Below are 19787 nucleotides of genomic sequence, written 5' to 3'. Positions count from 1 at the left end.
TCTATCTAGTGTAAAACAGTCAAAATTCCACAATGGGGGTCTAAAATTTTGCCAATGGGTGTCAAAAAACAAGTGAAGACCTAAAAAAAAAAGGTCCTCACTTTTGAAAATCTATTATATCTAGTGTCAAATTTTCCAAATCGCTGGGGGGGTCCACATTTTGGAATCCTAGAGGGGGGGTAAAACCGGAATACCCCCCCCCCCCTTGCACACGTCTGGGTGAAGGTGGCATGGTATGAAGGGAAAAAAATATGAATTTCGCAGATTTTTTAAAAGCTGATATGCAAACAACAAGAAGAATAAGACTCAATGTATGATTATACAGTGTGTTATGCACGACTCGATTGATGCGATGAGAAAACGCGCGCGTTTCATACGTTTTTCCTTATGAAGGAAGAATGAAAAGGAAGAAGAACGGTTGAATGCAATTCGTTGTATCAAACGGTCGATGTTCCTATTGACTCGCTTATGTATGTGCATAAAAATGGGCGCTTCTTCCGCCACTCGTTTTACGCTCGCTCGCTATCTCTCTCTCTCTGTCCCTGACAAACTCTCAATATCGCTCATCTGCATAGTTTCCCCGCGTTTTTCCTCATAATTTCTTTGTGTCGTTTCGATTGAATTACATTTCATTTGTGAGCTCGTAATATTTCCGTCGTTGTGCTTTGACAGGTCTTGCAATAAAGCGGAAAATGTTGCATTTAAGAATAACAATCTGTTTTCTTTGAAGGGACGCTCATATCACGTTGAGCGCATTCTCAATGCAGATAATATGATAATTTCTATTTTAAACGAGAAGTATATTCGCATACGAATGCGGTAGCGTATGAGGAAATATTTCATTCTTAATGGAGTCTCTTTTTTGAAAATTGGATTAAAATCGCTTTTGCGTCACGTTTTCTTCCATGTCGTCTTCATCATCTTCTTCTTCTTTTTTCCGTCACTATTTTGCACATCATTGTGTTTCCATCATCAGTGATCGGGCCACTGGACTGCAAATTTCGCAACAAAGTATTCCATTTGCGTATGTATGTGTATGTGCGTTGCGTCTCCTTTCATCACTGGTTTTGTGTATGGATTTTTGCTGCGTTTATTACATGTCAAACAGAGCGCTTACCGATAGATCCTTATTTATCTGCCATCCAATGTCAAGAGGTGAGTGCACTCAGGCAAAAATCCTTAATAAAAACACAAACCCACCGAGAAAGAGAAGAAAAAATGAAACGACAAGAGAGATGAACGTTTTTCGCATTATTGCGACGGCAAACGCCAGTGAACGAAAGTTACGTGTACCTCATGAAAAATTTGCGCGAAAATTTATTGTTCGTCATATATACATGGCGTTTTTTTTTCTTCTTCTCGCATTCGTTCTCAGGCTGCCGTTTGCTCTATCTCTTTTCCGGTCGCTATTTTTTCCCTTCAGCGCGTGATAGATATTGATAGCATTTTGGCCTGGGTCTTACGTCGAATTTGTACATATATGTACGGTACGCTTGTGGACAAATGGGAATCGATTGATTCCTTCAATAAACATATCTTCTTATTTACCCATACACACACTGCGGCACACGCACATTTTCTTTCGTTTTGGCGTTAAAAGCGAAACAAGTCATAAAAAGGGTTATATCGGCTGTACGAGTTTTTATACTCTTCGCACAACCGACAAAATTGAAGTATCTGTAGCGAAATGCATGCACAAATCCACTTTACTTATATTCCAAATCGACAAAAACAAAACAGCGCGTCAACGAATCGTACGCACCGCACAAATGGATCACATACTACATTCACTTGCCTGCTCACTCATTCACTCGTTCGCTTCTCTTCAATTCATCGAATGAATGGAAGATGCACAGAAAAAAAAAACAAATTAGTTGCTTCTTCCGAATTCTAATGAGCAAACACAACCACCAATTCATTGTGCAGCTTTTTATGTGTTCCCGCCTCACTTACCCATTTCAATTTGCTTGTTTTTTTTCCCTTCAAAAATTGCATTCGATTCAATTAACAAACCACGAAATCGTGAACTGATTGAATACCAACAATGACTACAACAATAACAATGACGACGACGACGACGACGACAGCAATAGAGAATAGAACGATAAATACAGTGTGAATCTGGAAAATTTGCAACATAAATAACACGGATTTTCCGTTAGCTGAATTTAATTTGCGAATTTGGAATAGAGAAAACAGCATCAACCGGTGAGTACACGAATGAAACGATATTTTTATTGCTTTTTTCCCCGTGGCCGGAATATTTGTGTGGCGTCTATTTATGTACTATTCGCTGTTCGTGTGTTATGGATAAAAAATCAGTTTTCACCTTATTCTTGTTTGATTTGTTATAAATCAACAACTCTTTATTTAGACCATTCGAAATTGAAGATGTAGGCCATCGTTTCATAACGATTCGTCTTTGTGTTCAATCCGATTTTCGGTGCCGAGCGAATAAAGCAAAAGCACATTTGATTATTATTATTCGCTCATCTTATAAATGTTCCATTCTTCTTTTTTGTCAAATTCCAAAATTTTCAAAGCATCAACTTCAATAAAAAAAAAAACTATTAACATTTATAGAACAAGTTTTGAGTGTGAAAAACTTGTACCGGATTTGGGTTTTACTAGCAATTTATGCAATTTCATTTGTGCTTGCTTAGCTAAAGGCATTTAGAACAACGCAAAATTTCTCTCATTGCTGCCGACGAAGATACGGAGAGAAAGTGAGACAGAGGAAGAGAATGAGAGAACATTGCATGCCAATACGGAAATAGGAGCGGTTTCCAGTTTTGGTTAAAATTAGCTGTAATTTGGCGCTCGTTCGTCGAAAATTTATTTCATCATGCCACAAGATTCCAATGAAAACGTCAAACTAAAATTCAATTCGCCCAAGAATTAATCCCAAATGATGAGAATATTTGCGAAATCGAGAGGAAAAGAAAAAAGAAGAAATTGTTGGTGCAGTTTATACCATCGAAACATTAACTTCACTACTACGTGTGTGATTTTCACACAATTTTCTATATAAATAAAATACAAAGGCATCGCATGCAAAGGAATCAATGCCGAAGAGAACTAGAAAACAAGCGTAAAGAGAAAATCGAAAATAAATCTCATCAATAAAATATCCGGCTAAATGGAAACATAGAAAAGAAAGCACCAACTGGAATGTATCTATCTCTGTGTGTGTGTGTGTGTGTGTGTGTGTGTGTGCGGCAGAGGGCCACTATGATAGACACTGAGGGTGAGTGAGTGAGAGCGAGAGAGATAGCGTGTCTTTGCCTCGTTCTTCGTTCCATCACCGAAAGACAGAGAACGTGCTCTGGTTTACACCACCGCAAAGTGAAAAATCACGGCATCATCGAAAGTGTTTTGCGCGCGTTTTGTATGGTGTAATTGTGTTTGCAACGTTAATGCGAGATAGTTTCTATCCGTGAGAAAGACGTCGAAGATGGAAGGAAAATTAAATACTAAAATCGTTATGTAATCAAAAAAGAAAAGAGATGAAATGAAATTGTGAGGTAGAAAATATCGAGACACGATTATGGCGTACGCTTTTTCCAACTTTCGATCATTCAACATTTCAAATGCTCTCCTTCTCTCATTCACCGTCTCTGTATACATCGTTCTGGCTTGGAAACAGAAGCACAAATCATAAACTCGCTTTGAAAATTGAATTAATCGGATAAAATTTTGTTGGTCTGATGTGCTTTCAAACAGTTCGCATCTATTATTTATGTAGCGATATTTTATCGTCTGATAGCTTTTCGAATTGTCTGATAGCTCACTCACTCACTCACTCACTCACTCACTCACTCAAGAGAGAGAGAGAAAGAGAGAGAGAGAGAGAGAGAGAGAGAGAGACACTCTTCTATTCAAAAATACGATTTCGACATGTTGAAAACTACACCGGGCTTTAAGCCAACAAAAGTATATTAAATTCACTTATTCAATAGATCGACTTGGTGCATTTGACGGCCAAAAGTAGAAATTTTCAATGGTTTTCTGTGTCTCCTGTATCCATACAAGGTGCATTGACTATGTGACGATTGAAACCGGCAGTTGGCTTGGATTTTAAACTTGCCAAACAATTCTCAACGGAGACTGGATATGCCATCGGTGGGAAGTTTGAAAAATGATTCAAACACGCCGCAAGTTTCGTTCAGAAGCACCGACTAAAGTGTAATCATGTTCACGTTACCAGATGGCGTCCAATGTGCTTTCCATCCGGTGCTTCTGTTTTCTAGCTAATCGTTTGCAATGAGCTTCAGCAACGGAAAAGCAAACAACGAAAAGCTCCCAAATTCATTTCTCTTTTCATCGCACCGAAAGCGGAGTTGTTTATGTTGTTTTCATAGTAAAATAAACGAGCATAACTAATTCAGTCAGACAATGTGTGAAGAATGGCTAGCCACATTCCAAACTCACATTATTTAAGACAAAATGCGACACAAAAAATATTTTAAATAAATTACCACATGCCACACGCGTATCCCAGGAATGAAATTTAAAATGTTTGGCCTTTCTGTGTTATTTTTCTTCTAGTTTTTTTTTTGCTCAATCTCTCTGAGTCGCCACACCCTCTTTAAACCATACATAGCGTTCTTTTTTCTGGGTTGCAGACATGCATTACAAAACAACAACAAAAAAGAAATGCTGTACTTAAGCCATAAAGATACGATGATGCTTTAAAAAAAAAACGCTTTAAAACAATGCCCATCGAGAAGCTTAATAAGCAATTATGAAAAATGCATGTGAATTTCTGAAGGATATATGTTGAATAATCGAAATTATCGTTACGATACTTGTAATGCTTGTTAGTGAATTAGTCAGGGTGGCGAAGAAGCGAGAAAAAAAGTGAATTCTTAATAGTTCAATAAATAAAGGATGGTATGCTTGATGGCTGTTTCATAGTTTCAAGTGTAAGTACAAGCAGCTTAATATGTATATCGTTGTCGTGTTCATCGTCGTTGTCTTTTTTGTCTTCGTCCTCGTCACTTGACGAACCATATGAAAGTAGAATGGTACGCGCAATGTGAGGGTGTACGAAAAATGTAAGTCTCTTTGTGTGTGCGTATGTGTGTCTGTTGGTGTTGAGTGTGAGCAAAGACTTAAAAAGCATGCTACACCAGCGTTTAACATTCATTATTCGGTCTGTTTCGTCTTATGAGCGGCGTACTAAATGTCGTATCTCATGAGTTAATGCATACTAAAGTGAAGATTCATGCTCTCTCTTGCATACACACAAACACACACGCACACGGTATAAATACACAGAGAGAAAAAGGAGTACACATAAAGACAAACGGCCGTGTGATTCGTTCTTTTTTCTCTATTTCATCCTTTGCGTACTTAGTTTTTTTTCATCCCGCTGTTGTGTTCATTCACAATTGACAGCTACGAAACGTACAGAAACAGAGAAGAGAGAGAGAGAGAGAACAATGACTGTTACTGCACGAGAAATAAATTGGAGCTCTATGCTATGGTTCTGATAAAGGCTAGCGTAAAGATAAGTCAAGTGAAAGAGAAAACGCGTGGAAAAGCTGACGTTGTGCAATGACGATGGTTGTGTGTGCTATGCTGCGTTGTTGTTGTTGTTGTTTTTTTTTTCTTTGTGCCAGCACACGCAAGTAGACACGAACACACAACGATAGACAAGGAGTACGAGAGGGAAAAAGAGAGCGAAAGCATCACAAACGCACCAGCGACTGCCACCGCCGAGGAGTGAAAGTTTTGCAAATGAAAATATACTGGAGGAAAGTAATCAATGAGTACAAATTTTTAGTATGATTCTCTGGATTCATTTGACTCCCACCCGCTTTTCTCCATCTCTTTATGTATGCGTGCGTATTTCACATACTATTTTTTTTCGTCTGTTTTTCTCTATTTGATGCCTGCTCCTTCTTTCTGTGTGTGTCGCGCGCGCATTTCAAGATTTTAGAACGTACGTGAGAAAATCCATTGAGAAATAATATGGAAATAAATGCGCTGCGATATGAGTATTGCTGGATGAAACAAGCGTGGGTGAGTGAAGCTTTCGCTCTGTGCATATCGTAAATAATTTTGTTGGATACGTGCCCTTTTTATAATGCTGCTGACTCGAAAGCGCGTCGAACGCAATTACCTTGCTTATTATCAATTACATACACACTTGAATTGTGTAGCCATAAAGCGGAGCACAAAGACACAAGAGTGAAAAAGAAAATGCTGATTTTTCCCTTTTCCGAATGGTTGATTGTTGTTTTTGTTTCAGCCGTTGGTTCTGTGTGTATGTGTGTTATTGTTGTCTTTCTTTTCATGTTTCTTCTTCTTTGATTCAGCGCTGGCTTATCGGTATCTGTTTCGCAGTTTTCATTGTGGCAATCGTAATCGTCTTTGCCGTCGTAGTCGTCGTCGTTGTCATCATCATCATCATTATCATTTCGTTGCTTATTATTGGATGGCCAGAAGATTTCCGGTTGTTGTGGCGGTTTTTATTCCCTAGTTTTGCTTGAATTTACTCCATAAATTAAGCGACAGATATATATACAACGACCGAAAATCCAAATGATAAATTGAATGGAAACTACCGAGAATTCCTTGGTCTCTTGTGCTATAATAATGGACGAAAAGCAACACCAGCAACAAAACCGAGCCAAACCATATTAAAAGATATACGAAAATGTACTCAGTGCATATCAAATAAACTCACTAGCCAAATTGATACTTCGAGTGGAATCCACTTGGTTCCTTGTGGTTCCTTGTGGTTCCTTTTGGTTCCTTTTGGTTCGCTCTCTCGCACGCTCATTTGCTCAATTCGTTTGTTCCTTTTGGTCGGTCGGTCGGTCGGTTGGTTGTTCTCTCGTTGCTCGCGCTTTCCCTATCGCATGCTGCCTATGTTGTGTTTGTCTTCGCCTACCACTCTACTCTGGTGTGTTACTCTGCTTTGCTCTCCATCCTCTTTCGGTGACTCTGTGAAAGAGATGTGTGACATCTCAAACTTGGTCGACTGTTTACGCATGAGGACATGCGCTGACTTCTATCATTTTCAGTGTGCTCTCCATGATTTTAACGGCGTTTCCATCGAATCCGTTGCATTTCGATGTGTGCGTATGTATGTGTGTGTATGTATGTATGGTTTCCCTGTTTATGTGGTGTGGTACGTGTATGGGTCTGCATATTCCACCATCTCGATTCCATAGCGTACTTAATTTGTGTGATGTACTTTCAGTCTGCCGGAGAGATTTGTAACAGTGAGTCTGAGTCGAAGACTTTCGAGTTGAATACCACACAAAAAATAAATTATAGTATAACATCACCAGAAAAAAATACACAAAAAACCAAATAGAAAATTATTCATCTCAAAAAAAAAAAACAAACAAAATAGTAAAATTCATCATAATCCGTTATCAACACAATAAACAACACCACGCTAAATGGTGAAATAGATTCGTATTGTCTACGCTTAACATCCAGCAAAACGTTTGTATACGCGATCACACCATCCGATTTACCGAAAAAATCTATCGCATGCGAATGAGAATCCATTCACTTTTATTCGGTTCGATGCTAATCACTCGTCGTCATTCGGAATATTTTTTTCCCACACAATCAGTTAGTGCATTTGTGAATTGAATCGTAAACAAAATAGTGCGAATTGTTTGAATTGTAATACGGAATGATGTTCGGCATCAGTGCATAGCGTAAATACTGATCAAAGCAAAACAGCAATTCAGAGGGAGAGAAATAGATGTATACTTTGCTCGAGCAATAGACTGAAGTGATATTGTTTGTGATGCGGATTCGGTGGGATCAAAACATAAGCCCAAATGGATATAACGGTTGCGCTTATTTTTCCTCATCTCTTGAATATTTTGGAATGAATTCTCAAATGGGAATTGGATAAAATTGCGTTTTGATTTTCATTTTGTTCAAATCGAATTGCATTTATAACGCGGAGAACATGCAAAATAGAAAAAAGTGTATAAATTATTCAAGCAATATTTATTAATAGAAAGCACAAGCGCATAAAAACACAGATGAACATTGATTTTTGTATATTGTGAGCCAAAATCATTCAACGAACGTGACAAACATTTGACCGAATTTGTCCGAAAAACAAAAATTACCGAACAAAACCAGTTTTTGTGTGAATTGAAAAACAGATGAGAAAAAAAATGTGTACTGTGCATGAATCGAAAAAGCATCACTCCAAAAATACTCCCTTTTGTTAGACGTTCGCCTGGTTACAAATTGATTTCATTGAGTCTCTCTACTATGGGGATTTGGTTGTATGTGAATATTTGAAAGCATCAAGCAGTTCATCGCTTGAGCAGAGAAAGAAAAAAATCATATTCGGCATTGGCGGATGCTTTGTGGATGAAAAGCATCCACCAAAAACAATGGCCAAAACTGAATTATAGTATTAATTGAAAGAAGAGAAGACGCGAAAGGAAAAAAAAATGAGAATGGAAGCAGAAAATCGAACAGTAGAGCATCATCACATATCACAAAGCAGTATCGTTTCTCTTCTCACGACATACCAGCCCATAATTGTAAATACACATACAGATGACATGACGGAATTTACACACAGTGTGTGAGAGAGAGAGCGAGAGAGCAGCAAGAAAACGATCCAATAGTGAAACTAATCGATTGCCTATGTGGAAGTAGCTTTTCATCTCTCTATAAGCGAAATGTTGTTGCTGCACGCGCGTATGTATGTGTGTGTGTTGGGGGATTTAAGCGCGTGCAAATGTGTGCTTGTGTGTGTGTGTGTCGATTTGCACATATATGTGTATGTGGAGATTGTGTGTGCAATCCGTGGCTGTCGTGCAACTCACTTTCGGCAGTGGTAGTGGTGGTTGACGCGAAAACAAAGAGCAAACGAAATCAGCATCAGCAATAACAGCGGGAATAAGAAGTAAAGCGAAGAGACGACCATTTTCAGCGAGATAGCACACGTTGTGTGCTTGTCTATCGATCGACATTGTGCTCCATGGTACACATTCAGAAGATTACTTCAGTGAGCACTTTTTCCATCTCTCGACGAGACGACCGAGAGTGAGTGTGCGACTGTGTGTGTATGCATGTGACTGTTGGTTTGAGTATATGTGTGCTTCGCAATTGCCTCTACATATTCTTCTACCAAACATTACCACCGAACGATGCATACATACACTATAGCTTCACCCCACAGATTCGGCTGTATAACCGAAAAATACTGTCGAAACATTTCTACCAAAATGTTGAGATCCCACATTTCTTAACCATTCGAATACGCATACACACCCATATGTCGACCGAAAATGCTCTATATAGATTGCATACTTCATCCACACACAATTTGCCATCGCTTTCGCTCTTTTTCTGCCTTTTTCTCGTTCTCTGTTTTATCACACGCAAACACACACACACAGACACACACACACGCACGTTTTTTGCACACAAATAAAGAGTTTTTCGTCTGTGATTACATCGCTTTTTTTTATCATAAAATTTCGCTTTTCCGAATTATATTCTCTTCTGCTAAAATTTTTTCCTTCCCTTCTGGTAAAATTCGTGGCACGGACCATTAATTTCTTTCCTCTCCTGTCAACGGAATATACAGTTTGTGTTAGACTGAAGAAATTTCCCACAAAATTGTCTATTTTTCATATCAGCACTAAATGCGCCATCAAACTGATGTCACACAATCTATACAAATTCTGTTTGGGGACAGACCTCATCACGAAATCGAACATCGCTTTGGCGTAGAATATAAACAAAATTTAACATTTAAAATGGATCAAACGTCTTTTTTATCACGGGACAAAAAACAAATGAAATTCTCTTGCTCCAATATTAGCAAAAAAATCAATTGGCCCACAAAACGATTGACAAAACCCGAATACACACCTTAATTTTTTTTTCCACTTGCTGTGACAAGATGAAAACCTGATCGGTTTCCCTTAGTCATTCATGCTTTTCACCCATTTTCAAATCAAACACAGGCCACAAAGAAAGAATAATTTTGAAGAAAAACAAGTGTCTCAGCTGTGCAACGAACAAATTATATCTCATGATTTGAATCATGTCACACAGTTTATAATTATGACGGAAATTGTCTGTATTCAGTTCATGTTCAGCGGAGACGCTATAACTAGGTTAATTTTTCCGACAAAGTACGTATATACGGTGTGAAAGAAGGGCGGAATTTTCATTGCTTACACATCGGAAGGTTATCGAATTTCCATTATTTTTATTCCATTTCCGAAATTGCTGCGACGTTTATGTGTCTGTGTCTGTGTGCGTGTGATAAATGGGCTCTATGATTATGAAGAACAGCACAAAAAGGAGCATAAAAATTGACACTCGAAATTCGGATAAAATGGTTAATTGCTTCTTAAAGCATATGTTTTTTTTCTGGAAACATTTTAACCAATATTAAGATTACACTCAAATGGTTATGTGTCAAGTAATTCCAATTTTCCGTTTTTATCCAAAGAAAAGGGAAATCTTCACAATGAAGTGAAATGGGGTGGGCGTTCAACAGGGTTTTTCTCTCTCTAGTGGTTGTGAACCACGAGGCCAATTGGTTAAATTGTAAAAGCTGCAGAAAGTTATTTGAACACCAACAGCAATTTATCAAAAATTGGGCTATAAGGTTTAGCAAGTTCAATGAAAGTTTCAATCTTTTCCCCATATCACTCGGTGTGCCTAAAAAACGGTTTGTCGACCACCTTTGGTCCCCCATGAGTCATACGAAATGACAATAACAATAACAATTAATGTGCATCGATTCCATGGAATTTCCTGTGTGTATGGGTGCAATTGCGATTAGTGTGTTTTATCCCGCAAACACTGTCACACGTACACAATACGTGTGCATTTGTTGCTGGTTTATTTTTAGGCAATTTACCAAATTCCCTTGAATGATATTGTCCTTTTTGTTGAAGCAATAACCATTTTGTTTCGGGTGGGTGTGGGGGAAGAGATGGAGGCAGAGGTGGTTTGTTACACACAATTTACAGTGTTTTCAATGATATTATTTTCGGCGATTCGGGAATACTTAAACTTGTGTGTATGTGCGAGAAAGTGTGTTTGAGCGCGTTTAAGTGCTCATGCACATTAATCGCGTTTTGGCAATATTGCGTATACACGGTATCATTCACACCAGCGAGAGAGAAAAAAAAGTGGATATTCATATTTTGCAATTTCATTTTAATTTGAAATATCGTACATGTGCTACTACTGCGTGCTTTCATAATTTATGTTAATAAGTGGGTGTGTTTGACGCAAAGTAGCACAAACACACACACACACATACACCACACACACGAACACACACACACGCACACACACACACAACAACCAACGGGATGCTATCGAATCTATATTGCGCTCGTAGCCTCCATTCCAAAACAAACCGTTTGTTATTGCTTGTAATCGAAATTTCTTGTCGACATTTGCATGCAACGCGAAAAGAAATGTGCTCGTCGACCACGAAACGCTCATTCGGCCAGCATTCAGTGCAATCTCAATGAATTCGGCGGTAACATTTTCGGCTTACCGATAATACACCACATCAGTTTGCAACCGTTTTTCTTTCAAGTGTGGGAGTTATATATAAGGAGTTTTGCATTCGTTGCAACAACATTGATATTGGATTTTTGCATTTTGAGGGCAGTGGTTTTTCGTTTCGTACCAGAAATAAATGAAGATGATTCTCATTCGCAACGACGATATATTGAAGATAAAAATAATCTCCGAGATTTATTTTGATGAAAATAAAATGGTTAAAAAATTTTTCTCGATGAAATGTTCAGCGTTATTGAAATTTAGAGTTGCAACAAAGCGTGGTCAACGATGAATAACTGACAGTTTAGGCGTGTTTTTTTCCTCTTGGACTTTTGCACAACATCGATTTAGTGGAAACCAAAAAAAAAGAAAACAACATCGATTTTTAATGTCTTTTGTGCCAACAACAGACAATTTTATAAATATTTGAAAAAAAAAACAACAACAACAACAACAACAACAACAAATCTTTAATCAATTTCGAGTGAAATATTGCAAAGCACAAAAAAAACGAGGCAAAAAATGGGTGCCAAAGGAAGTGCAGAAGCAGCAGCTAAGCTGAATGCCGACAATTGGGGCCACCTCGAGGTATGTGATGAAAAAAAAAACCATCCCAAAGATTTGTAAGAATGGAAAGTTTGAAACGATTTGAAGTCGATCAGGCAGTTTATATGCGAATTTTCCACTCCCCCACACACACAGATCGTATTCCCATTGAAATAACTTGCTCCTATAAATAAAACGACTTGACTTCATTCAATCAAGTTCATTATCAGTGAAATATTTGTTCACCATAAAAAAAAACAAAAAGAAAGTAAAAAAGTTGGAATGATGAGACTTGATTTTGTTGTTTGTTTGACCGGTTCCTATTTCATCTTGAAACGTTTGACGTATTTTTAAAGGTTTATTGATTCGATTGTTTTTCTTTGTAGATAGGTGTGTGGGTTGAAGGGAGTTTTTAGTTAAATGCTTGGGTATTGCACTTAAAATTCCATTTAGTCCATCCATTTGGATGTGGAATGTGAATGAGTGATGATGATGATGATGATGATGCTAGAGATGAACTGCTGAACGGTACGCATCTCTCAACTCATATATTAGTAAGAGGGTGCAAGAATTCAAACAGAGTAATTGTATACATTATGTATAATTAATAAACACGAATGTTTCAGTAATAACGAATTTATCTCTCTCACTCTCGTTCACTTGCTCTCGACTTTACTCTAGAAAGAAAATTTTGAAACATCTTGTGTCGTTTTATTTGTTCTTTGTTTTTTTCTTTCTTCAAACTGGAAGAAAAAAACTGGGAAACATAAGTGGGAATAGAAGAACCAGCCAACCAACCAACGAACGAACGAAAAGAAAACAAATAAAAGTAAAATGTGTATGCAGCGAATTCACGACGAGCAGAGAATGCGAGAGTGAAAGAGAGTGAGCTCATTTAATATGGGCGGGGATGTGTTTGTGTCAGTGTACGTTCGAATACGTTGAAACGAGCTCGGGTGTTTTGCTACCTTATAGACATGATGGCCCGTGTTCCAGTAGCCGATGTGCCAGCGATAGAGTGAGCGAGCAAAACCAGAGTGTCAATGGAAACGTCACACGTACACAGGCACGAGCGCACCAAACGCAACCACATTTTGATGGTGCGACTGTATCTTCAAGTACCACGGAATCACATAAAACCGTACATAATCGTATAATATAGAATACGCTTGAAATTCTAAATAGAAATAACACATGCACATCCAGAATGATTAGTGCTGACTGCTGTTTGATGTCTTATGTGCTTCGCTTTTTGGAGCAGATTGATTCCAGTTCTTCGTAATACGCAAGCAAATCTCTTTTTCTCTCCTTCTCTCGCTCGCTCGCTTTCATTTTGCTCCGAAATCGGAAAGAGTGTTTGTGTGCGCTAGTGCACGGTGTAAATAAAAGAAGCAACCATTTGAATTTTCGGGAAAGAGGAAATCGGTTTTTGTTTCTTTTTTTTGTCTGTCACACGCATATTTTCTATTTTTATCTCATGATTTGGAATGAAATTTCAGTGCTTGCGAAAACCCAATGAGTACATCCACAATGACGACCACGACGACGACAACGACAACGACGATGACAATCATGATGATGATGTGCGTGCGTGCACTTGTACTCGAAAAAGTGTAACACACATACACACCGTCATCGATCGACACACGGTCGCATTCAATTTCTCTTATGGCTATAGGATGTTTGACATGAAGATAGCAACTAATATTTACTACCTGAAAACGAACACATTTCGATCGGCTGGAAATTGTCGATGTTGATAGGTCACACATTTTCAGCAGCAACTACAGCAACTACAGCAATAACTTTCTAGAACATGTATCTTCCGCATGAACTGCAATAAAAAAAGCGTGTGAATCAATGTTCTCTGATATTGAACTCCATTGCATTGGTTACTCTTGTCTTGAAATTTTATAGTGATTTCATCTTTGCTTTCGTTTTATTTCTCTTTGTCATTTTGTTGTTGTTGTGAATTTTGCGTGTAAAACAGTGCCGACACATTCGTTGATGGTTCGCCCAAACTGATTTGCACCGTTGATTTTCCAATGAATTTTTTAGATCTGAATTCCGGAAACCGGCTCAAATCCCCTTGTGAAAATGACAAGAATCACAAAATCTTTCTCCTTTCGCATAAAGTTTGCTATTCTTGGAATGTACGTGCACTGCTTCTTCTGTGCCAGCCTCTCTTTGTAAACATGTGCCATGGCCCTCTCTTACTCCGTCTCTTGCATTTGGATTTGAGCAACGTGCTCTGTCTCGGCCTGTTTCTCTTTCTCTCTCTCTCTCTCTTTATCTCTCTCTCTCTCGCCCTTTTGTCATGCAGCATGTCATTACGATTACATACCGAACCACATCACTGTCAAACAAAAACAAATGTTAACACTTGGCCGTTATGCCGCAGAAGCGATTACATGTTATGCACACCTTCATGTTCATTTTTACTCATCATGGCCCAATGCTGAATAACTGGCTAATACAAAATTCATATAATTTGCCTGCGCTCGAACATTATAATGTTCCAGAGTGATTATATTCATGCACATTTGCGTTAACTTTTCTAAAAACGAACGCCCTTTTGTCATTTCGAGAAAAGTCTCATTTGGGGTAGCTCTCTGTTTAAGTGTAAGTGTTATGTGTATGTATGTGGGGATGGTACCAGTGTGTGTGTTGCATCGAAATCCAAAACTAGAACCATATCCTAATTACTTTTGGATGACGAAAGCGCTGAGCTAGTGTATAGTTTTGCTTGCTTACAATGACAGAAAATTTCCTCTTTTCCCATTTTCTCATCCTACTCTGCTCCGTCACCCCTCTCTCCAACTCGCTTTGTCTACCAAATGTGTCGTTGTTCTGTTGTTTTGCAAAGCCTTTGATACAATTTCGAGACATCCTGCTCGAATGCAATGAGGTCAATTTGATTATTTCCACGATGAAAATCGGAGAGCAGTTTTGCTTTTGGCGCTTCCGATATAATAACAGTTGAATCAGTTGAACATGAGGTCTGGGTTCGGGGTGCGCGCAATATACACAACCGAAAATTGTTTGATGAATATGCGATGCACACGATGCCGACGAGAACGACGACGACGACGATGGAGCAAAAAAGCGGATGCACTGCGAATGTGTGTGTGTGTGTGTGTGTGTGTGTGTGTGTGTGTATTAATGAAGTTTGCCGTTAACTTTACGAGTTTGTTCAAGTTTTCAACAAAGTTTTCCATTATCATTCTGTAATCCAAATGCAAATATCAACAAATCCGGAATCAAATTTATCAGTAATTAACAGTCGCGTACGTCGCGAGAAAAGCCACATTTTGCAAGAGTCACTTTCCAATCGAATGTTAAACTACTTAAATGACATCATCTCATGTTGATTGCGATGAACATTCGACACTGTTTGTTGTAGTTGCTGCTGCTTCCGTTATCCTAGCTAATGGTTCGATATATTCTAATCATTATTTGTCGGCATTTGATTAAAATACTACCAAATGAATGGGATGGACTGCGACAAGTGGTCTCTGTATGTGTGTGCATTGGATACACAATAACATCGGATGGGCTATGGAATTTATAAGTATGGTATTAAATTTTTGGGAGGCCCCATTTCGCCATTTCCATGAATATGATTGGAATTTGAAGCGGCAACTAACGAAGGCGACCTCAATGTTCATTCCAATACTCTCTTGTCGATCTTCTTCATTGTAAATCATATATAAGTAAATCCTTTTTGGCTTAATTCCGGTGATCATACACAAATACACATTCAATAAAATTGCCAAAACGACAAAACTGACCTAATGCTTTGAAATGGCCCATTGTTTCTCATTTGTGTTAATGGAATTTGAATGTGCGTTCTACACCGTCGACCAACTACAGTTAGTCCATATCGATTAAACTGATTTGATTTCGTTGGAATTTTTCACCTATTTTCCACTAACTGCCCGCTGAATGCTGAATATGGCGTTAAAGTATTCACAAAATAGTCTTCGGATATTTTCATTCTATTTATTTGTGATTTTTTTCTCTCTTTGTTTCGTACGATGATTCTTGCATGACAAACAGATTTTCACAAGAATATGGTCTAGCCGTCATAAATATGGGATTTTATTGTCTTATGTTGTCGTAAAATTTAAAAAAAATCAAGAAGTCAGTGGTTGGGCAATCAGCTCGTTTGGGTTATTTTATGGCAATGGAGCGCATTTTTCGTTTTATTCTTTCTTACATTTTTCTTTTCTTTTGTTTTCTTTTCTTTCCTACGTACCACACAGGCCAGCGGTTGGCGTGTTCATGTTTATTTGCGTATGTGTGTGTGTGCGTGCTCGCCTCGTACTTTGCAATGGGTCACATAAATTGTAGTCCAAACGCGCTTTCCATAAATGCTGATTCATTGCGATTAGTGGGAGAGACATGAAAATAAATATATGTTCGTATTCATCGATGGTGTGAATAGTTGTGGCATTGCACAATCGGACAAGTTCGGGTTCGGTATTGTGGTTTGCTTCAAAATGACGATTGGAATGGGTCATTCGTTTGAGTTCATTTTGGCTGATGCTTCTCTCTCTCTCCCTCTCACTCCCTCTCACTCCCTCTCTCAGCATTTTGACATTCAGCGAAAAAAAAACCTGTCTGTTTAGCACTCGAAATAAGCAAACTTCGATTGCAGAATCGGTAATTTGTAATGAGATGTACTCAATCACTTGTTAGATTATTTGCCTTTCGGTCGGATTAACGACGACTAACTACATTTGAAGTGCGTTCGAATTTTCGAGAGATCTTGAAAGCGACATTGCTATTTAGGCGCACACAACAAACAACATCTGTCACGACAAAAAGAAAGACCAGCCGCACGAATCGAGCAAGCAAGCAAGAAGAAGAAGAAGAAAGTAACATTGCGACTCTTAAGTTTATTTTTGGTGAGAATGTTTGCATGTGTACATGGAGATGTGAATGAGGTAATATATACATTTCATCGCATTTGGTACGGTATATCGCGTTACGGTACTTTGCGTACGTATGCGAGTAGTGCGTACGGGTGCATAGAACGATGTGATGATGGTATTCAGAGCCAAATAAGAAAAAGTTTGATTCGTGCGCGCACGTTTGCTTGCGCGCCTCATTTGCTATCGCAGCATCACCACGACGACGACGACGACGACGACACATACAGTCGGCCGAAATCAGTATCAACGGGTCACCAATTCCGAACACGGAACAGATTCGATGCTGCACACTGATCACATCACAAGACGACTCCGTCGTATAAGACGCCGATTTTTTTTAAACCAAATAGAACGTTGGATCCAACGCGTTAACGATACACCGTCTCACCAAATTCGAATGAGTCGCGAGCATGTTGAACACAAAAAAAACACAAACACAGGCAAAAATGTACAATTGTATTTACGATGAAAAATAGCCCAATGCCTGTCATTCATTCATTCAGTACAAAACATGTGGTCTTTTACGTACGTTGTCAATTACAAACCGTTCGCGATCAATCTGACTTTCGTATACAATTTTATTGGCGGGCCGCATAGTCAACCGACGGAATATCGGTTTCGTTTGTTGCTACTAATTCTGTCAACGACATTTTTAATTTCACTAGTGCACATCAAACATCTCTCGTTCTCGTTCTTTCTCAATCCCAGTCGTCCGTCCGTTCGCACTCCATCTGGTTGTTAAATTGAGGTAAATGGATGGTTTTGCAATGAAGTGCATTATCCCAAACTTGCCCTCTCATTACACACTATGTTAACGACCAAAAAAAATGCAAAATCAAAAATCAATTCATTAAGTATTCACGTCAACCAAGTGGACCAAGTGATTTTTAATGACCTTTTAACGCAAATTCCCCATTTTCATTCACATCGTGTGACAGTTTTTTTTTTCACTCTTCTGCTATCGCTCTTAACAGTTTTTCCTGTGTTTTTTTGTGTTTTTTTATTGAATGCCCGATCATCGACGTGCATCGAGTGAGTGTTTCATGCGATGGTGTGTTATTCACCTGCAATCATGTCGTTGTTTATAAAAATAGAATTGTGAACTAGTTGCGATTCGCCGTTTGATTTCCGTAGAAATGTTTTTTTTGTGTGTGTGTTTTGCATTCTCTTCCGATAGAAAAAAACACTGTTTACATTAGAAAACATGTGAAATGATAAAAAAGAATATTTATTGGTTCTGAATTTTGAGGAGACGGCACTTCTCTCACTCTCTCCCTCTTTGTCGGAAACTAAAAAAACTCTGTGACATTTTCCAATGCAAATCGATTCAATCAACGCATTCTATAAAAAGTCCGTTTTGATTTTGTTTATTCAAATTCACTATTGAAATGGTGGAGACATTCCAAGTTTTATGCAAACACCGAGCTGAAGTTTGAATTTTGAACAATTCGAACGTTCAGCAGTTTTAATAAATGATTCATGTGTGTTCCACATGCAAAGAACACATGTCTCAATTCAGTTGAATTCAGAGGAATAAGACAGCGACAACCACGAATGGTCAATTAAAAACATTTGAAAAAAAAAGACAAAGCAACTGATCAAATTTTGGCTAAGCTAAGAGTACTATTTTGAAACAGAAATTCAGTGAACAAAAAACAGTGAATTCAAAATAGAAATTGATGATGAGTTAAAAAAAAAAATAAGTGAGGCATTATCATGGCATTCAAAAATATAAAACAGCGGCATGGTGATTAAAGGTCCAAATGATAATGATACGAGACTGACAAAAAGTGACAAACGCCTTGAGAATGTAGCACAAGTTTTACGCCTATAGCATAAGTCAGGTGATAACGGTTTTGCCGCCGTTGTCACCCTCAGTCATCGTAGTTGTCGTCGTTTTCGTCGTCAAAATAAATGGCAGTGCAGAGACCGTTTTAATGAATCTTTCATTCGGAAATCATAATTGGGAATAATGCACATTTAGAACATTACAGTATTTTCGAACCAAAAATGTCGTCAGTTTTAAATGATGCAAAACGTGCTTATTAATGTTGTTGAATGAATGTAACGTTCATGCATGTCGTATGGTTGGAAATGAGAAAAAAAAACGCTAAAACAATGACTCTACGATAAAAATGCGGTACAATGTAAACACAACGTATGATTTTTTTTTCTACACATGACAGACGTCTACAGTTTGGTATGAAAACTATTTAAAAATAAAACGAATTACATACGTAATCCAAACTTTTCCGCTCCGCAGCAATTTAGTTTACCTCCCGCTTAATGTTTAACCAAAATTTCAATGGACCCTTTTTTCATAGCATTTTTGACCTTAAAATATAACTATTTCGACCATTTTCCATACAAAAGTGTCATTTTCGAACCAAATTTCAAAAATTTCAAGAAATGTTGATTTCGGACCAAATTTATTCGGTGTTCGGTTGTTTGAAGGCTCCCAATATTTTTGCAAAAAAATATCAGTTTGCTTTGACCAAAACCCTAAAAAATGGCTTTCTGAGTGATTTTTTATACAAAAGTCTATTTTTCGAGGAAAATTTCAAGAAATGTCGATTTTGGACCAAATTTATGGGCAAGAAGGTGTTCGGTTGTTCACAGACTCCCATTATTTTTGCAAAAAAACATCAGTTTGCTTTGACCAAAACTCTAAAAAATGGCTTTCTGTGTGATTTCTCATACAAAAGTCTATTTTTCGAGGAAAATTTCAAGAAATGTCGATTTTGGACCAAATTTATGGGCAAG

The 19787-nt window shown here is 38.1% G+C and overlaps 1 protein-coding gene across 1 annotated transcript in view; it reads left to right on the top strand.

The window, feature by feature from the left end:
- Positions 1-17605: 17605 nt before the first annotated feature.
- The window catches only part of LOC129579269 (protein still life, isoform SIF type 1), a gene marked incomplete in the record, with an annotated part of 112309 nt that continues 110127 nt past the window's right edge, over positions 17606-19787 (top strand). Inside the window, 1 exon segment of the mRNA XM_055469165.1 lies at positions 17606-17772.

This window comes from Sitodiplosis mosellana, unplaced genomic scaffold, assembly GCF_009176505.1.
Source record: "Sitodiplosis mosellana isolate CC-2019 unplaced genomic scaffold, AAFC_SMos_1.0 Smas_scaffold_6226, whole genome shotgun sequence".
Lineage (NCBI taxonomy): Eukaryota > Metazoa > Arthropoda > Insecta > Diptera > Cecidomyiidae > Sitodiplosis > Sitodiplosis mosellana.
The sequence above is the reverse complement of the archived record's forward strand: the minus strand, read 5'-3'. Positions and strand labels throughout refer to the sequence as shown.